Below are 26,918 nucleotides of genomic sequence, written 5' to 3' on the forward strand. Positions count from 1 at the left end.
AGTGAAGAAAAAATTTTCTATTTCTCAAGATTAGAGCATAAATCATATTAAGAAGTTCTTGAAAAGAAGTGTTTAAAAACTTTCCAATACTTTCACTAACGTTTAGAGAATTTCCTTGTATAAATAAATTCATAAGAAAGAGAAAATAAAAAATTTGCTTTCTAACGTTTTACTAATGCGCATCCAAGACGCATAAAGAATACCAATCAGAATAAATGAAGGCTTTACGTAATATTATATATAACCTTGAACTCAAGCTACATCATTCGATTATACACTAGGTGATGTAATTTAATTTTTTTCTGCTTTCAGCCGATAATTGATTATCTCCCGTTCATTAAAATGAGCTCAAAAGTTATCCAGAACTTCATTTCAAATAGCTTCTAAATACTTTTTAATGCATATTTATAGGCCTCACGAATACGGCCATAACGACTGTAGATCACAATTTGTTAAAAAGAAAGGATAGTGATTTCGAACAGTTTATCATCAGAGTTTAGGTCTTCTGTTCCACATTTTTCTTGGAGTAAATCACTGTGCCAACTGAAAATTTTGTAATTTCCAAGAGCAGTTTTATGTATCATGAAATTACAAATAAGGATAATTTTGAAATTACATTTCAAAATTTTCAAATGGCAACACCCACTTTTTTCCTGCGCAAACTGATCAGCACATTAAAAAATCATAAATGGCGCTGGAACCATGCACGTATGACGATAGCTTCTGGCGTACAATATCTTCAAAGAAAAACATTGTAAAGGACCAATGACAACACAAAAGAAGCCAGGGGAAAAATCTTTATTGAAATTGCAAGTTTTCAACGTGCACAACGTTTTAAGATAGTGTCATCTCCCGTAACTTTGCAGTTTTGTGGTCACCACTATAACCCAACCTCACTATGATGGATTTCTGGTTCTGGTTTAAGTGAAATCTAAGGTGCACATCAAATCCACGACATTTTCCAAAACTGAAAGATGCCATAAAACATGATGTTATACAGATTCCTCCTGCGATGTGATGTCCGTAATTGTTATTACGAATACCCCGTATGCAATGCGTTATCGTCTGCGAAAGCGAGCACATTGAAAACTTGTAAGTCCAATAAACGAAAATTCCCTATAAAATAAATTTATAGGTGTCTTTGAATTCTGTACTCAGAATTAACTGATTTTAGCCAAAGGAGCGTTAGCTCAGAAGGGCTATTAATTTCGTTTTGGCATTTTGCGTCGATAAACGGCGAACCACTTTTGAAATTGTTGCCACCAAATATTATCTGCCTGTATTATAATTAAAGAAATTAAGTAATCTACATAAATGTATGTACGTTTCTCACATTGTGATAAAACAACGGTACCTAGGACCATCAAATTTTGAATAACGTAATCTTCCACCGAATATGGACATCTGGAAGCCTTAATTTGGAATTTGTTTTATTATCGATTTCGTATTTTGTAACACTTTAAAGAATTTGTGATTAATAAACTCAACAATTTCGAAGCGAGCAAAGGTAATAAATACTGTACGAAAAAAAAAGCATTTTTATCTCCAGCGCGCTAGACTGTATATCGAAAATTTTAAAAATATGCTCATTTTAAAATTATTTTGCGACACTGCTGCTAAATTGAATTTTATAGTTTAAGTGCAAAGAACATGATATTTAATAAATAAAGGTAACACACAAAACGAAAAAAAATTCCTTTTGAGCATTATGTAAAATCAGAAATTAGATTTTTTGTGTTTTATTTTCATTAATTAATTTATTTATTTTTGCTACAATCTTATCCACTACTTTTGTTCAACAAACTCATTCTTCGAATTAAGTACCAACTGATTGTGCATAATTCAGTTATCGGTAATTTTAAACTTGATAGCCCTATTCTTATCTCTGTCATGGCTGCTATAAGTTAAATATTACTCGTCTAGTTTGAAAAATGCTTTTAAGGCAAAACCCAAAATTTTAGTTAACGTTTCAATTCAAAGCTTATTGTAAGCATCACTATGGCTCTTAAGAAAGATGCTATGGAATGATTAAAATTACTGAAGATTTATGCTGGAGAACTAATTATGACTATATAAAGACACAATATTTACAGCAGACTTTTCACGTCTAAATTAAGATCATCAGGCTAATTGAATTAAAAAAAGGGGACAAGTTAGCCATTTTATGGAGAAACAAGTTTATTTTTATTATTAGGGGATTTTAGTAAATAAAGCAGAAAATGAGATTAAGAATTTATGTTTTCATACTAGTCAGAATACGTAGAGAATTAAAGTACTAAATAAACCACACAGTTATTTGCGATGTTTGTAAACTGCTTAACTACCTCTAATTTTAATAACGACTCATAGTTGAGCGACTTCAGCTCACCACTGTACTAGTTACTGATGGGAATTGAAATAAGTAAATAATAACATGTCACTAACTTTTCTTAATGTTTCTTTCTATAGAGTAGTCTGCGCTTAATGTGATCATATTTATCCATGATAATTTTGATAACAAGAACAAAATAATAACACTAAGTAATGAGAAAAATATCTTTCAGTTTATTATTGGACTTCAATTTAACATAAATACTTACTTTTACAACATTTTAATTTAGCGAAAAGTTATTAATAATTGATTACCTGGAATTATTGCGCAAACGTTCATCTATGAACAACTATTTATATTCATTATGTTTCTGGAAATTCTGTTGCAGAAAGCGGCAGACAAATACCGCCTTCTGTCATCAAAATTGAGTTTCTTCATCAATATTCACCCAAGTGTTAAATTTCTCACAATTCATCTTAAATGGAGACTTTTATTTATTCATCCTTTTTACTTTATCATTTATTAAAAAACTGCATGTTTAAAACAATTATTTATTATCTTTCTAAAGACGCAGCTCCAAGACTTGAATTTTGTCTGAAATCAAAATCAAGATTCTTGGCGACTTGTTCCTTACTCGGTAACCCGTCTCCATCATTCGAGAATTTCTGTACTCACCGATTTTATCTTTTATTTGAAGGCATTATTTCAAATTAAAAAATGTATTCTTTACTACTAGCTTATTCTATACTTTATTCTATTGTTGATCACAATACGAAATGTTATTTACCACGTTTTCGTGTCCAAATGGGCGGGACTTTTGCATTTTGATAATAATATCCGAATGATAACCTTAGCCGCAATAACATTAAGAGGAACTACCGATATATAATAAAATACTGTATTTAATTGGGTAGCTTACCTTTCATTCTAATCATTACCATAGTCTCATTAAACATTCACCAACATTTTTATTTCTTAAAATTTATCCTAAAATGTAAGGGTTTATTTTAATGGGGTCTTATTTTCGAGAAAAGTACAGTGATCAAAATTTACTCAACCTAAGAATTTGACAATTCTTATTGCCATATCACTTAGCATAAGATTTTTAATTCAACTTTCGGTTATAACAGAACACTGTTTACAATAAATTTAACCAATTAGAAACAATCTATTCTACATTTCTGAATATATTATGTTCCTCAAAAGCCGAAATGTTGATACCAGCAAATATCTGTAGAGAACTCATCCCACTTTCAAGACCGTTAGATTACATTATGCATTATAATCCACTCAATTCATTAAGTCACTAACATCCGTGCTTCTCTGAGTATTTCATTTGAAGTGGCACATAATGTTTAACTTATCTTTCAAACTGTAACTGGAACTAAATGATTTAAAAACAATAAACGCATTTCTCAAGGATTTACATCTTAATTTTATATTTAAAAATAATAATTTGTATCTAAATTTTACTTTTAAAATTATACATCTGTTTCATATGATTTGCAATGTATCTTATTAATAGTTTTATAAACAGTAGCATAATTAATATAGTTAATAAAAGATACTTCAAACGCTATACACCGTACCTCTGAACCAAATTATAGTTCGTTTAATGTTCGAGTCAGAAATTCTAACTTCCATTTTTTTTTCTTTTTTCCCAAATAAGCACCACACAATTTTACTTTAATACTTCGCTTAGCGGAAAGAGAAAATAAATTAGTTAATAAGACTATTCCACACGTGGTGAAACACTCAGTTCGAATCTTAATGAACAGCTACATTAAAGAAACGTATTTTACTTGGAGAAAAGCTCACAAAAATTACTTTTTTAAAACGTTTCTATATAATAAACAGTAGCATAATTAATATAGTTAATAAAAGATACTTCAAACGCTATACACCGTACCTCTGAACCAAATTATAGTTCGTTTAATGTTCGAGTCAGAAATTCTAACTTCCATTTTTTTTTTTTTTTTTCCCAAATAAGCACCACACAATTTTACTTTAATACTTCGCTTAGCGGAAAGAGAAAATAAATTAGTTAATAAGACTATTCCACACGTGGTGAAACACTCAGTTCGAATCTTAATGAACAGCTACATTAAAGAAACGTATTTTACTTGGAGAAAAGCTCACAAAAATTACTTTTTTAAAACGTTTCTATATAATAGCGTGGGTGTGACAAACTAACAGCAACGTCAAAGAATATAACTGAACGAAACAATTTTAACAGTTCTAAAATATAGACTAGAACTTCCTTTTCAATAAAACTCGGCAAGATGTCCTTCCAACTCGAGAACAACTTGCTTCTTACACAAATGCACAAGAAAGCCCGCTTATCTTTTTCTACTTTTTGTTGATAATTTCGTTACCTCGCTTTTGTAATATTGTCTTTAACTGAATGGCAACAGTAATGAAGAAGTGGAACTGAAAGGATTTTCCCGCTTTAGCTTTAACCTTCGATGGCTATGTCGGTCAAGCTGCTTGTCCGGTTCCATTGCCTAGCTTTATGAACGTCTGACCGTGAACGACTGTTAGTTGCTGATACGCGGGCGTCTAAATCGATATGCAGATTAAGGAAAGTTGTTTGCATTTGGAACATTTGTTTGGATCTAGTTCTATATTTTATTTTTTAAATTTTATATAAAAGACGATATTGCTAACGCGATTTCGAATAAAACTCTTGCCATGTAATATTGTCTGAACGAAAACAATAAAAGAAAAAATAAGATTTAAGGTGTTTTTATTTATATTAATTTACTTTCGTATGGTTAAAGGAAGCGTTGTTATGAAAGGGCAGCGAGATATGTGTAAATGCAGTTTGGAAACCTTGCCAATGAAATTGTTATTACAGTCACAGCTGTTACAGCTGAAAAATTAATTGTGTCATTCTGGCAGAAAATTAATTATTTCGTAAAGGCCAATAATAAATGTTTTCGCAATGTGTATGGAGTCATCTTTTACTTGAACTTAAATTTACATCTAAGGGCTGAATGCCCCTGTATTGTAAAAACAGCTTTATTTTATCAAAATTTGTAAAATAAATAAAGAAAACTTGTAATCTGAAAACTCCAGATTATAATCTAACATCTCGAAGAAGAGTTTATTTTTAAAATAAAAAATTCTATAAAAATATATTAAAAATATGGGAAAATATAATTTTTCATATTTTTCATTACAGTCACATATATGCATTCGACATACTTTAGCGTGTTTTCATATTTAAAAATATAAAAAATCATACAAATATTTCCCTTTTCCTCTTCAATAAAAATGAATAAATTGTATGGAAAATTACTGGCCTAAAATATGTCCAGTAAATGACTAAGATTTTTCTGAAATTTACTTGAGCGCCAAACACCTAGTAATCGAGTATTCCAATGAATTATAAATAGTGCGATCTTAACAGCATTACGTGCCTCGGGCAAACCAGTGTTCTGGGACCCTTACGACAACCACTCATAGAAATGAAATGTAAATTAAATGTAAATGAATTAGCATGCTTATAGGGCTCCCGAGCAAGTACCCAACGCGCCTTTCCGTTAAGATTGTCCTGATTATAAAGAAATTTTTCACAAAGTATTCCAATGAATTTTTGCCATTCCGTAAAGAAAAAGTATCAATATACACTAAGTTCAACCATTCATGTTGAAAATGTTCTGGAAGAAAATTGGAAACCTGACCATTTTTTTACCTAGCTAAAATATACGTTTAGGTTTCTTACACAGCACATACGTAAATGTAATGTAATATAGGCTATTTCTTTAAAATGCTACAGATATTTATTTTTACCGCTAAGTAACGAAAATGTTACCACTAGTTATCGGGAAAAAAGGGCTCCAAAATGACTGCGACCCATGATTTTCGGAATGAACGGGTGTCATTCAGTTGCATTTGCCTCAGGCAAATAAATATTTTCAATTTTCTTATTAAATATAGCGATTTGCCGGAATGTACATTATTTACACAAATTACGCAAACTGCTAATTTTCTAAATCTATCAAATTGTGTTAAAAACCACTCTGTCGTATTTCTGGCTCTTGAAGTATATTTTTTAAAGTAGATATATTTTTATACTGTTTAATTCTGAAGATCTGAGAGAACTATATATTGCTTCTTAGACTATTATGAAGCTTAAAAAAGCACAAATTGTACATCATAAATTCATTTTTTTAAATTTAGAAATAACACTGGACTGCATTATGAGGTTTTACTTTATCTGGAGTTGATAACCTTATCGTATGTGAAACGAGTTATCGTTAGATATGACGATAACTCGTTTTACAACAACAAGTCATAATAAAGACTTTAATGACCTTTTTATTAAACAGAAATTTGAACATAAACATACTTTCTTTTAGCAATATCGACCACCAGGCAACTAAACAGAAGCGGTCAAATTTAAGTTAAGACGTGAAATAGTAGTCGAAGACTACACAATTTAAATATACTACAAGCTAGTCCAGTTATTCTAACCGGAGCATCAAAATCAAATTTTCAACAGGATTACAGGTATCAAAGCTGTCAGGAACTAACCATCTATGTCAGGAACTATCAAAGCTGCCAGAAACAATTTCTATCTTAAAATCCAAAAAGCTCAGTTTAAAAACTAGCTAACTCATTTACATTCTGGCTAGGAAGCGGAAAGGAGATTTTATAGTAAAGGCTAAAATTATAAATAACTGGTTCATTTAAATAATTACGTAACAGTATAAAAATCTACCATTCTTTGTTCATGCAATAAATGTGAAGTATTGAGGAATTTTTCTAGAATGAAAGTATTGTTTTGACAGTTATAAGCGGCTTTCCTTTCTCGCACTTCGTTATGTCGCTTTATCCTGAAAGAATTGCAGTTCTTACTAATGTAATAGTATATCAAGACAGTTAGAAGTTCTGTAGTTCCATTCACGGCAAAGCGTAGGTGATATTTCATTCTTTCTCACTCCGGAAAAAAAATCTGATAATTTTTACAACCCTAAAACTCCAATCCACGCAATCTAGCAAATTTCCAGTTCTGAAAGCATTTGCTGTTTCACAGAGTTTAAGATCTCTAACGTTATCCACATGGTTCCACAAATTTTCAGTTCCGAGAACTGCTACTGTTCCGCCTAACATAACATGTTTCTTTTACCTCTCAAATTATAACAGGACATTATTTAATAGTGTTCACATTAATAGTGTAATAGTTGAAACAATAAACAGGGTGATCCAAAAGATAGTAAGCATTTTAAATTTACATTTCGATGAATTCATAACCATTAGCAACACAGTTAAGCAAAGAAGTATACGAAAATATGTTTACGAAGAAGTTTAATTGTTTAAATTTTAGTTGCAGTTATCTTCTCCAGATTGCCTTTGGAATCTTGATTACCCTTTGAATCATCGTTTCCTAAAGTCTCCTTATAATAATTCGTTCAAAACGATATTTATTATTCTCACTCAGAAAGAAAGATAAGCATTTTGTAATCATGTAGAACGGAGCATTATTTCATATTAACTCTTTCTTATTCTGAACTTTTGGCTAAACTGGAATAACAAGTCAAGAGCTACAATGGTTCTCAAATCCCATACCTGAAATCTGGTGATTTTCGACAATGGGTCTCCTGATGTCACGCTTATAAATAGATTATCCCATGTCTTTGGCATTGCAGAGCTAGTTTCATGTGTTAAATATAGTCAGTTTAAAGCTTCATAACCATAAACACACTGTGTAGAGACATTAGGTTATTTCGGAAGCAAAAGATGTGTAAAACACGCAAGGGACTCGAACCAAGGGCCTCTCGAATACGCGCCGAGTGTGCTGACCACTACACTACGAAGGCATGCTAAGAAGGCGGGAGAAATACTTTATTACTGTAGGTAAAAGTTTAGTTTACAACATAAATTAATAATGCAGCTAACTTTGAACTTCGTATCATAATATACTTCGTATACATTTTATTTGAATACGCAGAATTACAATATAATTAACAATACAATCGGTGACATAATTTATAGCATGTTCATTTAAGTATTTTCACACTTAACTTGCATAAATTCTGTATAAATATTTCATTGAATTTCCATAGAAGCAAGTAGTTAATTCGAAGCAAGTACTTTCTTTATTGAGCCAAGTTGGGGAAGATTAGTACGAGAAGTTTGTTGTATTTTTTAATTATAGCAATTATTATTAAAAACAGCAGCGCTTGCAATGCTTAACATTAATTCAGAAGTTACAATTACTTTTGCTTTTTCGATTTAATCGTGAATTCAACAGTAAAAATAGTCAACATTAGATTTTTCATATACGTTCCGAACTATAATCATTTGTATTTAATCATTATTGAAGTTTGCATTAACTGCATCTGTAATCAGCTAAGTGTACTACATTTAAATGACGAATAAAAACCCTTTCTTCTGCTTTTAAGAAAAACACAACTGGAAAATAATTTGTCAGCGATTATAACTCTAAAAAAAATTATAAATGTAAAGAACCTTAAACGCTGGGATTCTATTTAAAGAGTACGGAGAACGAGCGTTTAAGATAGCTTACATAAAGCACATTAAGTAGCTGGGAAGCTTCACATTTGGCAGCGGAAATATCTTCAAAATTTAGGTCGCTTTTTTTTCAGCGAAGGTAACTGTAGAGAAGCAGTTCGATGAAGTTTCATTTTCACTACACCGGCTCTTTTGTTCTGTTGTATAACGACATACTCCATGGATATGTACTTAGCACTCTTGTATGTGGTCAGTTTTTGACACCTGTGAGGTTTTCGCTTTATATCTATTCATCAGTTATGAAAATCTGAAGAATTCTTTTGCTTTGAGAGTGACACTGGATTAAAAATTCATGTTGTATATGTATGTTTTAGATGTTAAACAAAAACTTCGTAATTTTTGTTATTAATTTACCTTTCAACAAGAATATTTGGATATTAAAAATTTGTCAAAGATATATATGCCTCTAAGCATACACCAAGAAAAGGCATGCTTTAAAATTATTAAGTATCCCTTCATCTTGCGTTTTGAAATTAAGTGCTGATACTGTTTTTGGAGTAAAATTAATATGCTATTTTGTACCTAGAAGGAAGTGTGGTTATGGAGTCAGAAATGTAAGTAACTTTTATGTCACTCTGCATCATTTTTTTATGAAGAATTTGAATCGCTCAATTATTATCAGTTTCGATTAAGCTTTTATCCTTAATCGATTGCTGTTTCTTCAGCTTATTCCTTAATCTTTTGTCCTCAATCAAGTCTTTAAGTATCGTTGCCATATTGTCCCGTAAAGTAAATGGCGTTAGCAGTTTTGTATATCATTTGAAATAAAACAACCAGAGTACTAAAATTAAGAGTTAAAATGATCATTTTAGAAAAAATATTGAATAGAATCTTACAATCGTTTTTCATTTTCTTATTAGAATACAATTCAGAGCACAGTTACCAATTAATTTTTTACTCGTAATTATTGTTCTCTGTAGCGAATTCTTCTTGCAATTATATTGAGAATTATGTGTCATACGGCTTTTAAAAAGAACTGATCGAAGTTCTTAATTACAATGATTTCAGAAGACTTTGAATATCTTGTATTTAGTTATGATTTTGAAGCATTTTATTTAAAAATTTCAGTCAAGATGCAATTACTTTGTATTTTTCTTATTATTTAGTGCTGTATTAATTTTTCCTTGCCCTTTAAGTAAATTTTGTAAACGTAAGGAAATTGCCTTTTTTTAACCCTTCAGAATGAAATCAGTCGAAATAAAGAGCATAAATATTAGATATGTCCAAAACTACCCCTTTTCGAAGTTGGATCGTGTAATTAAAATGCAAATTAAACGACCATAACAGATAAATACTTTTGCCAGTTAATTCGAAATATTATACCATACTGGATAAATTTATTATTTTAATACAGAGTCTTCCTTATATTATATTAGAGAAATTCATTCATTATGAGTAAAATATAGATTTTCTCAAGATATGAATAAACTAGTAGGATGTAGATTTCCTCACCTCCAAATAATTCACCTTCTCGCAAGAATAAAGTGTATTATCTTCTCATACTGCACTTTTGGTATCGCATAGTAATTAGTGGCTGCATGTGGTTGCATTTTTCCGAATCATTATTTTATCGGGCAAAACTTAAATTTCTATTAAAAACCTGATTTCAGTTAACGTGCTTATGGCATGCTTACGGTGGAATAACTATAATTTAGTTTGGGGCTTGAAATACTGGTTTTGATATTATATAATATAATGAAAGCATTATAATAATAGGAACACTAAATCAAGAACTTCCTTAAGAATAAATTTAATTTCAAGAGTTATACCAAAGAATTTACTTGCTATTAAACTAACACCAAAAATACAAACCACAATACCGGGAATAATATCTTAAAGTTTCCTTGATAATAAATTAGTTTTACGAGTTATAATTTTAAGAAACGAGTTATAATTTTACGAGTTATAATTTTAAGAAAATGTTTTTATGTTTTTAATACTTAGTCTATACCAATTCTTTATTCAAAAATAAGCATTTTCGTTAATTTCTTTTAAAACTCCAGAGAAAACTTTAATTTAATTATTTCGTTTCTTCTCTGAATGACAGAAAACCCTTCTTCGAGAGAACCTTTTTAATATTATTTTAAATCAGTAACTGTTATTATATAATTTAAATTAATTTAATTCACTGGTTTAAAAGAAAAAAATTCTCCTTGCAGACCTCCTACGGCAAACAACTGTTGAGCATTTTGTCGCGATAAACAACTTAATCTTATCCAAATGATAAATTTATTTTAATGTGTAAAAATAAAAAAAATCTGAAAGGTTTCTGATTTTATATTACGTTCAAAGGGGGCATTTTTTCCCATTTACACATACATACACATTAACGTCCCTTTGGGCTAAAAATATTTAAAAACATCATACCTTTAGAATTTCTGATAGACAATCTCGCGCACTGAAGATAAAAATATTTTGTTCCGTAAAGTGTGTTGCCACTGCTCGCTTTGAATTCGTTGTTTAAAAAATATGAAATAGATACTAAACCAAATTCGAAATTCTAGATTCGGGTTTCCAGGTGAGCATATTAGAGTGAAGACTTCGCTATTCAGAATTTGACGGCTCTAGTTATCGTTGTTTTCTCACAATGCGAGAAACATACATACATTCATGCAGATTCTTCATTGTTTAATTTCTTATAATACAGGGCGATAATATTTGGTGGCAACAATTCGAAAAGTAGTGATTCGACGCAAAATACCGTTTCGAAACTCATAGGCATTGTCGGCTAACACCCCTTTAGGGCTAATAAACTATTTTTTCATTATACAAACTGTGATTCTTTTACGCTGTTAAGAAAAATCTACTATTATTAACGGCAATGAGTCATATTTTACTATGAAGCGATATTATTAATTATTCCTTCATTAGCACGCTTTGCACAGAGATTATTTTCGGTCTGTTCATAATAAATATGAGTATTGTAAAAAACTATTTGCTTGAATTGCGAAAATTCTGATCCCCTTCTCTGTTAAATAAATATTAAACAAATCTGTTAATCTCTGTTAAATCCTTCTGTTTAGATCAAGAGCAAAAGCTTTCTAACACAAATTTTAACGATAAAATAATTATATTTTTCATTAACTTTGATTAAAACAAACGTGTTAGATTAGTTTCTGTGGACGAAGAGATATGCAATGTAGTATTAAGAGAAAATTAGATTATTTTCCTCCCAAGAGCTGAAAATTAGAATTTTTCGGATTCCACGGTTGATGCTCTATACATTACATTACAAGAGCATACGTTTAATTTAGGAGGATAAGTTTAATTTATTGCAAATTCGCCAAAATTCCCTTCAAAATATAAGAAGGCTATCTGGCACAAGACAGATACATATGTAAAAAGACAGTGCTGGTTCTTATTTATTTTCCACGTGAGAAAAATATACTGGACTCTAGGAGAAGCCCTGTGATATACAACAGATTTGTTCCGCTTGGAGGCAGATAATATTTTATCAATAACACTTAATTTAATTTGAATATAAACAGCTTCCATATATTTGGCACAAACTTATTTGAAAATAATTATCATTAGTCTAGAAACGAAATCTACAGTTAACTGGATCATCGACAACATTATGCTTCATCGTTGGTCTAGATACTTCATATTAGAATAGACATTAGACAACACGTTGATGATAACATCCCTTCTTAACTGAAAATAATTTACATTCCATCATTTTCTTGCCTATTTATTTAAGAATATATGACCTCCATATTAGTATTACCCGGACCATTACTCGGTTTATTTATGAGTAACGACCTCCAGCATTAAAAGCTCGTTGTCCTTTCGTACGTCATATTTTACTTCCTATTCTCTCCAGAGAGCGCAGATTCGAAGCATTGACGAACTGCTGCTCTCGGCGTCTCGTTACTGGACTGCCTCATTGTTGAATTCTCTATTGCTTACAGTATGACATACACTGGTTATTTATTGAGCCACGAGAGTTGTTCCGAAGTTACCGTTTACATAACGGAATAAAAAGGACAAATAACGAGCATTTCCGGTAAGAAGCAGGAAGCAGAACAATAGAAAACAACTCTCCGTTCTACTGTCACTCGAAGAAACGGTATCCATCAACAAAGGTGAGAAAGGTTTAAAAGTTGTATTTAAATTTTGTTTTAATCTGTGGCTCCGCATGTTTTTTAAAAATCTGCAATGATTCTGACAGCTATAAAAAATTGCTCAAGGACAATAATACATGTTTTTGCGGAGAACGCAAATTTTGACACTGTACCTACTCATCACACAGTATGTGCTATAAATTTGAGGATCGGTGCCCTCTGTCAGATTTCACACGATCTGTTAGTCACAGAGAAAACATTTGTTCAAGAAAGCAAAAACTTTAGCAGAATATTAATGGGTTAGAAAAAGCTTATCCAACCGAATCTGTCTCCGTTCATGACAACTTTATCGTTTACCAAGCACTTTTTCTTCAATGATAAATTCCGTCGCCGCAGCATGTTAAAACAGAGATTCTATGTAAATGAAATTACAAAATTTATTATAGGGTAGAGCCTGTACTATATTTTTTTAAATTCCATTAACAAGAACTTTATTTTATTTTATTTTTAGACACCAGAAAGAAAATACGTTCTTTTTTCTTATTTTCTGTTTAGTAAAGCTGAATTAGAGTATTCAAATGCGGAGGAAAAATATTGCCGGAAATATTCCTTGTTAACAGAGATTCTATGTAAATGAATTTACAGAATTTATTATAGGCTAGAGCCTGTACTGCATTTTTTAATTCCATAAACAAGCACTTTACTTTTAGACACCAGAAAGAAAATACGTTCTTTTTTCATATTTTCGATTTTGTAAAGCTGAATTATAGTACACAAATGCGGGAAAAACATTGAAGGAATTCTTCCCTGTTTTCTTATCGAATCGCTTAAAACTGAAAAATTGTGATGCTCTCAAGTCAAAACTTTTGTTAATTTATTATTAATAATAATTCGAATAATTATTGAAGTGAAGTGCAAATAATAAGCAGAGTAACTCATCAAAAACAACTCGAGAATTTAGAGTTCTGTAGTGTGAAATTAAAATCTAGATCAAAGATACACAACTTGTACTCAAAAAGTATATGCAATATTTTTTCCAATTAACAGTTTCTTAACTGCAACTCAAAATTTTACGTCTACTGTATTAATTTCAGGACTTTTGTTTTCATGTTTTAAAAGAATGAAGAATTTAACTCGTTGTGTTAAATATCCTTGGAGCATGTTTATTTCAGTTTATATAATTTTGTATTGGAACTAATAAACTGTTAAACCAAAATAAATTTGATATGATAAACCTTTGGATTTTATTTCAGTCTTAAAAAATGCATTTTTTACGATGGGCTTTAGCGTAACATTAAACTTTAAAATTATTATTTTTTACATGAAAACTATGGCAACGCACAGGTGAAGTATGAGCTCAAACGTTGCAAAACGACAATTTTGTAGAAGATTTATTTCCAATGTCTACATCAGCTATCATTGCTTCTGTTATTTCACGCATTTTCTGTTCTTTTTTGCGTTTCCTACGGAAATTTTGCTTTTCTGATGGTTTTTATATAATTTTTTTTCATCATTCAGCAAACAAACTTAATATTTTTTAGTTCGTTTTGGCTATTAATTTCATTTTGGCATTTTGCGTTGATTTACTTTCTGCGTTGATTCAAACTGTTCAAACTGTTGCCACCAAATATTACAGCCATGTATTATATTTAGAGAAATTAAATAATGAAGGCTCTGCATAAATATACGCAAATTTTGCTTTTCTGATAGCTTTCATATAATTTTTTTCCATCATTCAGCAAACAAACTTAATATTTTTAGACGAGACCCCGTTAATTCGCAAGCCACTTAATTTGACCCGGTTAATCTGGAGTTGTGGAATTGACTGTAAATAATGTAATTAATGCTCGTGAATTAGACTGTCAGCTTGCATCGATAACTACTTTTATCGTTATGGCTAGATGCCCATCAGCGGCCGAGAGGTAAAGACGCCGAACACTGGTAGTTCGGTCCGAGGCTCGGATCCCTCGAACGGGCTCGCTGAATAGGTGATTTGTTGGTTTTCTTCATGTGTAACGTATATATGAGTCTTAGAAAGTCATCCACGAAGGTATCCCTCCCCTTAGGCAGATAACCCTCTAGGCTTTGTTGTATTCACGTAAACCAAACCAAACCGCTATGGCTGGGGATGATCTCTTTGATTTAGATTGTTCAAGAACTTTTTATAAATGTCATAGCGTTGTTTCAAATGATCGGACATTTGTTTAATGCATTTGTCGGGAATGGGCAATATTTATCATCATTTAGCTGATCTTATCACCGAGAACGTTGTCTACGTTTGGCACGACAGAGGGCAAATAAATTACACCCGCTGGAAGTAGGAAGTTTCGTTTCAGTTTTGATAAATATTATCCCCGGTGACGGAATCGAATCTCTCACATCTGTTATTCCACCACTAAACCTTTCTTGACATGTCTTTTGGCTCGTTAGTATTTTAAGTGCTCCGTGCATCACAGACACTATACACTTATATATAACTAAGCTTTCTCAAGGTTTCGAATCCAAATTTAAGGATACGACAATCAACAGCCCTAATTACTATATCTATGACAGTAACTTATTTAGAAATACCAGTTTATTTATTTTAATTAGTTATTTGGGTCATTAATACGTATGTTTAATCCACACAAATAGGAAAATTTGTGTAATCTTCTAGTGAAATTTTAAAACTGTTAAAAATTCATGATTTTAGAAGAGTGAAGAATTCGATGCTCAAATAAGTTTTAGAGATCATCAGGCAGATGCTGAAAAGCACATAGATTCAAAAATTAATAAAAGAAATCATTAACTCAGCAGTTTTTCTTTCCGGAAAGGGAAAAAAGATGGTGTTTAGAAATCGAAGTTAAATAAATTTAAACAAATTATTTAAATTCAGGCGCAAATATATTTCAGATCTTTTTAGACCTAAAGCGCAAAGAGCTTAGAATCTCCTGCAATGAATTTAAAAAGCTTGAATTCCCTTTTTGAAGCTTGAATTTTTCCTTTTGTAGCACGAATAGTTATCAGTCCTTTATAAAATCTCAGAAAGATTTCTACAATGACATTAAATTAAATTATCCTCATTTTTTTTTTTTTTTTTTTAGTCCAAAGGGGCAATTTGTCCAGAAGGGCTATTAATTTCTTTCTGGATTTATTATATTAAAGAAATTAAATAATGAAGACTTTGCATAAATGTATGTATGTCCTTCGCATTGTGATAAAACAACGGTACCGAGAGCCATCAAATTTTGAATAACGTAATCCTCCACCAAATGTGGACATCTGGAAGCTCTAATTTGGAATTTGAAATTTGTTTTATTATTTATTTGATATTATATCAGACGTTAAAGAATTTTTTGATTAACAAACTCAACAGTTTCAAGGCGAGGAATGGCAACACTGCACGGGAAAAAGAAAAAAAAAAAATTTCTCCAGCGCACGTGTCTGTGCGCTGGAGATAAATACCTTATAGTATTGTGTGCTCCAGCGCACGTGTCTGTGCGCTGAAATTCTTAAGACATGTTCTGTTTAAAATTATTTTGCGATATTGCTGTTGAACTGAATTTTATGGTTAAAGTGCGAAGAACGTGATATTTAATAAATAAAGGTAACACACAAAACCTTAAAAAAACGATCCGCGCTGGCGTAATATAAAAAAACGCTGGGCGTAATATAAAATCTGAATGCAGATTTTTTTTTTTTTGGCCATAGCCTTAACGCACGGAAAGTGGAAATACTATTAATCGTAGTACGTAACAGAAAGCGATAGAGTAACGCAATTAATGATGACTAAAGGAGAAATGTTTAACATTTTCTGAAGATCTTTTCAAATATCAGTATGTCCGCCTTTCTTGATAAGGCAAATATGCATCCAGTTCCGTATATGCTCGCTTGATATCGCTGAGTGTCAGTCATGAAAAGGCGCTGTTTCAGTTATGTTCAATTTAGAGAAAGTTGATCGAGTTTCATTTCACTTTCAAAAACCGTCTTCTTTTTGAAAGTGAAATGAAACTCGTCTTTTGTGAGAAATTACTCTATAGCAGGACTTGCAGTTTAACCGAAGACCTATAATATTGTCTCTATCTGATCGTCTCAATCACAAAAACGCCATGTGATTTCTTCTTTCTTAAGTTACATTGTAGAGACATTAGGATTTTTTGGAAGCCAGAGAGATGAAAAATTAGCAACCGCCTTCGCCGGCAATCGAACCACGGACGTCTGGAATACCGGCCCAGCGTGCAGAACCACTACACCACGAAGGCGGGAGAAATACCTTATATACTCCCCTTTTTAAAGGGTGACTAGAGTTTTAGGAAACCTAGTCGCCAAATCCTGGGTGTGGAGAATCATCATCCGCAACCCTTTTAGTTCGGGCGCCACTATGGAGACATTAGGATTTTTTGGAAGCTAGAGAGATGAAAAATTAGCAACCGCCTTCGCCGGGAATCGAACTACGGACCTCTGGAATACCGGGCCAGCGAGCAGAACCACTACACCACGAAGGCGGGAGAAATACCTTATATACTCCCCTTTTTAAAGGGTGACTAGAGTTTTAGGAAACCTAGTCGCCAAATCCTGGGTGTGGAGAATCATCATCCGCAACCCTTTTAGTTCGGGCGCCACTATGGAGACATTAGGATTTTTTGGAAGCTAGAGAGATGAAAAATTAGCAACCGCCTTCGCCGGGAATCGAACCACGGACCTCTGGAATACCGGCCCAGCGTGCAGAACCACTATACCACGAAGGCGGGAGAAATACCTTATAGTAACGTGTGCTCGGCATTGCGGGGCAACTGTCCCGATATTTAATGGAATTAAAGAATTTAAAGTATTACTATGGTTGTTGCTCAGTGTTTCAAGAAAAGTTAAAGGAAGTGTTTGTCTGTTACATTATGCAGTTTTTGCTGTGTCTCTAAGAGCGACAAACTGAGCATTTTTTAAAGTTTGCAAACCATTTTGAATATTTCTCTTTCCATTATTATTCAATATGTTACCTTATTGAGATACAATTGTTGTTATTATGATGTAAGAATGTATTAGAATTTCAAAACTCATTGCAACAAACGGCAATGGTCTTCTAAAAATGATTATCATCTTTTTCGTTAGTTCTTTGCTGGTAACATTAATAACTTTACCAGCATTTTGCTGTTGCCATAATAACATTTTTCCAGATCTAGTGATTTCGAAACTTTGAGTTCATATATATAGTTCATGGCTATAGGTTTTATTAGCAGTTTGGTTTTCGGGTATATAAATTAGGGATTTGAGAATTCAAGTAAAATTACAGATCAGTTATTCGAATTCTCGAATCTGTAGTTTCTAAGCAGTTTCCCCTCAGAGTTTCTAATTTCAAAATTAAATCGTTACAAATTAATTATTTGCCTGTAAGTATACTAAAATTTTAAGTACCTAGAAGAATTATAGCTACAACCCCTCAGGATATTCGTAAAATTCTTAGAGCTGGATACTTTACTCTTGTATAAGCCAAATATGTATACGCAGTAATAAGTAATAAGTACGCAGTAAGTCAGAAAATTTTACTTTTTTTCTCTTATTGTAGTTTTATTTCAACGAAGATACACTTAAAATTATTTTCGGAACAAAGATATATGAATACAATTTTTTTATTTATGGAAAATACATTTAAAAAATCCTAAGCAGATTTCTACTTGTATTACATTAAAATTAGACAGCAGTTGACTACTACGCAGCATATTATAACATATTTTTTTTCATGAAGAAAGACTTAATATATGTCCCTATTTTTACTTAATCTGTTTTTTAAGGAGGACGGTTGGATTAAGACTCGGAGAGGAAGCAAAGAGCATTATGCCTAAATAGGTTAGGTCTGTTAATTTCATTTTTGTTTATTTTTATGGATTATGTATATGCAGAACAGTGTAAAACACTCTACATACCATACATTAGATCTAAATTAATTTAACAGCTTTTTAAAAAATATTTACTTTAATTTTACTAATCTTGTTTACATCATTTTAGCCGCCCATACGGTGTAGTGGTTAGCGTCGCTGACTGTCATACCGAAGGGCACAAGTTCGAATTCCGGAAAAATCATGGATGTTTGTAAATGTATAGTGTCCGTGCGGCATGGGGGCACCTAAATATGCGGCGAGCCTTAAGGCCTCTCGAGAGGTTGATGGTAGAGGAAGAAGGGTTGGAGACTATCGAATCCATCCCCCCCGGGATGCTCTCCACCAAAATAGGGGCGGAACTGAACTAAATAGCGGAATTTCCTTGTAAGGGGCTCAAGGCAGTTCTCAACGACAGGCGTAAAACTTGCGCACTTTGTCACAAGAAATTTCGTGGGCTTGGGCTGACTATAGCTCAGACAAGTGAGCATTAGCAATAACAACACTATCATTTACTGTAACGAATAAATTATAAACACTTAAATTATTGATAATAAGTTTAATTTAACTTGGCCTAAAAAGAATAATGAGCAGTGCAAGTAATTGGTGTCCGAATATACAGAGCTCCAAAAAATTTTAATTTACAGTTGAAAAAAAATCTGCATTGGAAGGGATAAAACATTAAAAATTTTCTCTTTTTATCAGATATTTATGGTATTGAGAGTAACAATTTCCATGTAAAAATAGCTATCATTAAAACTAAAAGTGCTATTTAGCTGTCGTTAGTCATACTATTTGATTCCAGTACAGTGTAATGTTAGTTTAATATCCAATAACTGACATCACTGAAAGCGTAATTTATATTATATTTAGGAAAAGAAAAACTTCTTTTAATTTTTCACACCTCATTTATTTTGTTGCAAAACTGAAAAAATTACTTTTCCTATTCTGTCAATTTTTTAATTTGCTCATTTGCTTTTGTAATGGAACGCGGTCAGGGTGAAATGATAATACTTCACTAGGCCATTCTCAGCTCTCGGTTATACAGTTTGCACCGTACCGTATTGTGCATATTTGCCTCTTAAAGTCTTATTGTCCCCTGCAACAACAATTGGTCATTATAAGCTTTTTATGATGAAACAGCTGTGTGAATTTGAAATCGAAGGTATAGTGATCCGGTTTTCCTTTCCTCTATGCTGGCACAGGTCGTTGTTACAAATACAGGATAAATTTGAAACCAGAAAATTATCTCTCGTACTGAAATTAAAACTGAGAAAGGTTAATGCCGCTTATATTAAAATGTAACTACACCATTGACTACAATAAAATTATTTCTTTTTTAAAAGCAACGTTATATCGCTTTTATAAGTTGTCATGAAATGTGTTCTTCTGGACTTCTTCATTAAAACAGACATTTCTTCGTTGAAAGTTGGAGCTTGAGATGCATTATAAATACTTTTATATTAATATAGTCATGTTATAAAATTATAAAGTTCTAAAATGTCTTCCATTTCTTTTCGTTTCGACGTTTTAATTATTCAACTAGTTATTACTTTCTTAAAGATTTTATTCCGACAAATTTTACAAAAAAAAAAAAAAAAAAAAAAAATCTTGATATAAATTTTATAGAAACAGTCTGCGATTAAATTTTATAATATGTAATGAAATAAATATGTAACTAAAAAACCTCTCCATTTATCCCCAAAGCTTGTTAGTAAAAAGTCTGAGAATTAAAAGTTAAAGTATGTGGCAAATAATTTCTGATTATCTTTCAATGAAAAGAAGCAATAAAATATGAAACATAAAATAAAAAAAATACGCATTTTATGCGAAAAACGAAAGTTGTCAAAAGGCAACACATTCGAAAAGACTTATTAATTTCATAAGATAAATAAGCAAGCAAGAAGATACCGGTCGCAAGCATTTAGCAGACGAGATACTTAGTTGGTGTATTTAATTATGGCAAAGCACACGAGGGCTATCTGCCTAAGGGGGGATGCCTTTCGTAGAGGACTTTCTAAGGAAAACTGGCTCGTATACACGTTACACATGGGGAAAACCACGAAAACGCCCATACAGCCAGCCCGTTCGCGGGATTCGAACCTCGGACCGAACTACCAGTGTTCAGCGACTTTACCGCTCGGCCGCTGGTGGGCCGAGATACTTAGAGAACTGTAGTTAGCCGATAGGACATTTAGCTGACACGTGCATTTAGACGATACAGACAGTTAGCTAATAGGATATTTAGCCTACAAAGGTATTTATTTAGTTAACATGGACAGTTACCCGACAATATATTTTAACCTACATGGATATTTACCCGACAGGAACATTTAAGAGACATACAATTTTACCAAAAATAAAATTTGTCCATATTTATATGACAAAAGGCTGTTTCTAGAGAACACAACGAGACAGTTTATGGATAAGCACTAATTTTTTACTTGCAGGTTTTAAATTTAGACAGAAAAGCAATCTTAATTTCGGGAACCATCAGACCCAGGTATCTCTATTTCAGAAGGGGGAAAAGAAAATTTCAGCAACCGGAGAAGCGAAATGATTTTATATGGAAGAAAAGATTAGAGCAGAGTGAAAACAAATATATCGTAACCCGTCAAGGAAAATAAAAACGAAACATGAAAAAAATCTAAGATTAATAAAAGAAGAAAAATTTCTTTTAATGTAGAAGGGTTCAAAGAAATCTAATATACTACCCGAAGAAGCTTTACGAATAATTTTTGTAGATTCAAAATCAAACTTTTAATTAAGTGTCCAGTTGTGATTAGCTATCAAAATTTAGTTTAATTTTCATTTTTAAACGCACATTTACTGTTTCCTGACGAGACATTTCAACGCTCTTTCAGTTTGGCCAATATATGGCAAACTATATTGATCTGATAAGCTAAAATTCGACTATAATTAAAATCAGAATTGAGCAACGAATGGCTGAAAAAAATAACCTGAAAATTGAATTGGTGAAGAATTCGAACAATTCTGTAACTGACAGAGAGAAGTTTTATTTTTAATAGCTGAAGATCTTTTATGGTAAAAAGAGTAACATTTTTGAAAGTCTTCAAGCTGCTCATGGCAAAAAGTCCTCTGTTAATGGAAACTAATTTCAAATAATTATTTTTCCAGGAAGCAAGTTTCCGAAAATCAAATTTTGGGAGCACGATCTATGTATCAGAAAAAAAAGAAATAGTTTTTAGTTCGCAGAGTGATATTATTTTACATGGAGAGGCAAACAAACAGTAAAACGATTTAGGTAAACAATTTGTGGTTCTAGACAAAGATCAATATATGAAAAATTAGAAGTCGAATTGGTAATTTCTGCTACCTGAAAATGAAATTAATATAGCATATGGTGACTATGTTTGTGAAATGCGTTTCTTCACTAATTGCTAGCCGACATATTTTGAGAGCGATAACAAAGGACCCCATCTTTTTATTTATTTTTTATCTTTGGTTATGTACTTATTTATTTTAGTCATTTTATACGCTTTTTCTTACCATTACTTAATTTTACTTAACATTTGTCATTGATTAATTACGCTATGTGTCTGTATATGGTATGTGCATATGCATGCAGCACATTCAAAAGGGGGTACCCGTTTAGTAAAAAAAAAGAACGAATGAAACCAGCTAAACAAAGTAAATTATATTTTGCTGTGAAAGCATATATTTTCGGTTATTATTTCATGCAGGCATATGTAGCATTGAAGTACTTATCATACAGAAGATAAGCTCTTGTATACTCTTGTCATACACTTCTGCAAATCCCTAGAAATGTAATTTACTGGTATCTTCATTGTCAGGAAGGTACTTACCTCCAGAAAGTCTGATCAACCTTAACGTAGGTTAGTTATGCCACAAATAGCTCTTCATTTTAATTTTTAATGGCAGGAATCCTTCCATATGATTTAAATCTGTAGTTACTAGTAATAACAGCTTATTACATCGTCATGGAAGCTTCAACTTGAAAATATACAAAGTTCTGATTCTCATAAATATATTTAAATTGTTTAAAAATAAGAACCTTTACCTTTTTGAATAAATGAATGTCTGTCTTCCTCCCTCGTTTTTGGTTTAATAGCCAAGATTCCTCCCTAAAAGTACTTTATATATATAATGCAAAATAAAATACAATAAAAACTGAGTTTAAAATTTATCTCATATTCAGTTCGGAATAAACCACATGCAAAAACCTAAAAACAGAAGCAACTTAGTTTCTTTAACTGTTTTATTTAATTTGTATTCATTCATTATATATATATATATATATATATATATATATAATTTCATTGTAAAATGCTTAGTTTGCTTACTTGGAATTTGAAAATGTATTTGCAGTATGTCATTCAGCTAGCAACAAATCGGCTATTCGAAATAACTGGGCGTTTAGGTTAACTTTTTGTTTGTCGAACACTCTTGCAACAAAACTGTTTTAAAATGTTATATAATTTTCTTTATTTTCGAGAAAATTCTAAAATTTTGAATATGGAAGTCAGTATATAGAAAAGTTATAATCCGATTTATTCTATTAAGTAAAAAGCAAATCGTGCGTGAATTTGTTCCACTCAGGAGAATGTTCTGATATAGGTTTACTTCGATTTACGCTCTAGAGGAATGCTTCTTTGCTGAAGGAACGTTTCGTACTTTTTCTTGCAAAAAGAAATAAAACGTTCAAGCATTGAGATCGAAACTTTTCAATTTTTCTTTTTTTTTTCAGATTGCGCAAAGCTGTGGCCAGTGCGTTGAAAGATCGCATAAAATATCCATATATTCAATTTCCGTTGCTTGTTTTTTCCTCATATGCAACGATAACACCGGGCGATGTTTTCTTAGAAAGACCTCCAAGAATGTGTCAATTCTCTTTGGCAAATAGATCCAATGTTTTTTGTCTTAATAAAATATTTTAACCCAATCCAGTTCATTTATGTAGTAACCATATTATGTCTCATCAATTCTTTTTTCTGGTCATTGATGCCATCGCAATTTGTGAAACAGATGGAATAATTAAGCATTGAAACAGATGGAATAATTAAGATGGAATAATTAATTCATTCTTATAAGTGAGATGTATATCTCACTTATAAGAATGAGCAAGCGAAAAATACAAATTTGTGTGCCTTTTCAACAAAAACAGTAATCGAAACCTACTCTGTAAGAAACCCTTTCAAAAGATGCAGTAACAGTTTCAATGCAGCATTTATATCGCATGTAATATAAATGATACAAAATTCAGCAGTACTGTGAAGATAGCTAAATTTAAAAATCCCAACCCAAACGTATTAGTCAATATCTATCAAGTTGGTTATTATTTAGCTTAGTTTTAAGAAATATCTGTTTAAAAGCTGTATAATAAATAAAGTCGCTCACCTGTCGGCAGAGTCAGTATTTTCGAGCCATATATACTAAAAAAATTCACTGCTTGAAAGATGTAGGATATAGAATCCCTTCTTTAAGTAGACGCTTTCTTTTTTAATTCAAATAAAACAACGATTTTTCCCCTTTCCCATTCTAGCTTACTTCGCTGTTCTGTTTGATTATAAGGAAGCATAATTATTATAAATAAGCATGAAATATAACGAATGAACGGTAATTCTTTCGTTACATAATACAAGTTGCTTTAACTTCAGAAGTCCCCTTCGAGTTAGCCTCAATTCACGAGTGATGCTTCCTATTTTCAAAGATCAAAGGCCAGAACTGGAAAAAATGGCATAGATCGGTCAGTGACCCGAAAACTTGTTACTTACCCGTGAAACGGCCTGTTTAAGAAAAGTCAGAAGAAATAAATTAGATTAAGCAGTGAATATTTCATATTTCTTTTTAATGAAGTAGAGAGTAAGTGTTAAATAATACATTGAAATTATAAAAATTTTAATCCCTGTTCTAAGCTAATAATTTGAGAATGGTATAATATTTTATGAGGAAGAAATTAAAATTCGTGGCCTTTAAAATGGCTGTCTAGTAATATGCATAGTGATTGAGAAAGAATGAAATTACAGTTTTAGAATAAAAAAAAGATTGCTGTAATGCAAATTTCCTACATGTGCTTTTAGCGAAACAAATAAATACACGATTTAAATAACTACTAGAAAATATTATAATACTCAAATGCACAATAAATTTCTTTCATTAAAAATTTTGCATTAAGCTTATAATTAGTTGGTTTAATTAAATAATTCTTCTTGCATTTTTGCCTTTTTTTAGCTATACATCTGAATATGCATTACTGCAATTATTTTACTACGTGACTAGAGGCCGAGAGGTGGAATCGCTGAATAGTGTTTTAGAACTACTTGAGCTTAAAATCCTATCAAAGGAGTTAGTTGTATGGGAGTTTTGGTAGTTCCCCCCTCTATATAACCGTGGATGCAGCCGAGTTTCTATTAGAAAGTCGTTGCAAGAGCCTATCTTTATCCTACGGTAGATAGCTTGTCGTGTGCTTTCCTATAACTCAAATAATCCTAATCCCTTGCATTACATGACTGCATTAGTTATATTTCTAAAAATTAAAATGTAATTGATTACTAATTATGAAAATGAATGCATCGGTATTATCACGTTACATATTCAATAGTCTAAGCTGTGGAAAACTGCGGAATCAATTACATCTTTTTCATTTGTCTTCAGTGCAGAATTTTTATCGTTGATATGCACGATAAGCATAATTTTGACACTGAAAATAAGCATAAAATGCGAAGTCAGTAATGATTTAAGTCTTTTTAATTTGTTTTCAGAGCAGAATTTTAGCACTAATATGCACGATAAACAGAATTTTGAATATGAAAATAAGTAAAAATTAATCAGAATAAATTTGTAACAGCTGCTTTAGTCTTCTTGATTTGAATATTCCCACAGAATGAATTTCATCTGTAAAGAGACTATTCGGGGTTTCCGTCAATGCCTTTTCTTGTATTTTAACTGTCATCTTCATCTAATTGCATTATTACATATCGTATTAATCCTAACTACTCTAAAAGATTTAACGGGTTATAGTTCTGGATGCAGTTGATCAAAGACTTATATAGTAGGGCTCTATTTCTGGAGAGTTAAATAGTAGGTTTTGGTTCATTATCTTGCTGAAAATATGTACAATGCAGAGAAAATTAAGTAGATTATGTATTAGGAAAAACCAAGTATAAAATCTCTTATTATCTTTCTTTCAGGAAGAGGATGAGTTTTGTTTGGATCAGACATCCCTGATGATCCTCTGATCTCATATTTGATATTCCTGTTAAAATTTTTAATCTTGTAAGCTTGCTACTCCAGCTAAAAACATTGTAAAAATAAGATTGTTCCAAAAGTTTTTTTTTATTTATTTTCCTTATAATTACTTTTAAAAGCTTTATTATTCTTTCAGTTACAAAAGTAAAATGTTTATTATGTTCTCAAAAGAGAAAGAGAAACGAAACAAAGAAAAAATCACTTTCACTCCTCCCTTAGTTCTAAGTAAACTTATTTCAGATGTTAAAATACATAAAAACAGTTGAGAAATGTGTAAACATTTTTTTTTTTTTTTTTTTGTAGAAATGGGTTAAAATGTTGTCGATGTCCTATCACAGTTGCTTTTCATTTCGTTCCACTTTTTATGTCACTAAATAATAAAGGATCTTTACAGTTGAGAGACTTTAGGGCTAGCATCCAAAACGACCTTGACATACGTAACGCTTGAGGCAAGGTTAAATAAATTTAATCATTACTGACCGTTTATCACTGTTGTTGGCGAGTTCGCCACTGTTTACTTTCAAGGCAAAAAGCCATTGTTTTCTTATTGATAAAAAACAAGCAACCGTCTTCGTCTTTTATTTCTTCCCCGATGATCTCATATTTGATTTCACAATTATTCTATTTGTAGATATTTTGAAATTATTTGTTACTATTTCTCTTCTAACTTCATATTAAAAGTTAGATTATTTGAAAATGGCAAAGCGCCCGAGGAATATCTATCTAAGGAAAGGGATGCTTTCGTGGAGGACGTTTTAAGGGAGCAATGGCTCGTATTCACGTTACACGTAAAGAAAACCAACCATGCAGTCAGCTCATCGCCTGGGTTCGACCCCAGACGGAACTACTAGTATTTAGCGGTATTAACCATTCGACTGCTGGTGGTGCTAAACTTCCTATTAAAGGTAAATCTTTAAAATTTAT

At 31.7% G+C, this 26,918-nt stretch overlaps 1 protein-coding gene and 1 long non-coding RNA gene across 4 annotated transcripts in view; one reads left to right on the top strand and one right to left on the bottom strand.

Moving 5' to 3' along the window:
- Nucleotides 1-26,918, bottom strand: part of LOC146997368 (uncharacterized) — a 369,770-nt gene that overhangs the window by 340,211 nt on the left and 2,641 nt on the right. The window lies entirely within an intron of this gene.
- LOC118199399 (ATP-dependent translocase ABCB1-like) overlaps nt 1-26,918 on the top strand; it is a 196,362-nt gene that overhangs the window by 54,913 nt on the left and 114,531 nt on the right. Inside the window, exon 1 of one of the 3 annotated variants that reach the window (XM_035371256.2) lies at nt 8,986-9,405. The exons of the other annotated variants lie outside the window; for them this stretch is intronic. The gene's annotated coding sequence lies outside the window, so the exon portion shown is untranslated. Of the gene's footprint in view, nt 1-8,985; nt 9,406-26,918 lie in introns of those variants that run through there. 3 annotated transcript variants of the gene reach the window in all.

This window comes from Stegodyphus dumicola, chromosome 5 (genome assembly GCF_044657685.1).
Source record: "Stegodyphus dumicola isolate Sdum_Otavi_A_Nest chromosome 5, ASM4465768v1".
Classification (NCBI taxonomy): Eukaryota; Metazoa; Arthropoda; class Arachnida; order Araneae; family Eresidae; genus Stegodyphus; species Stegodyphus dumicola.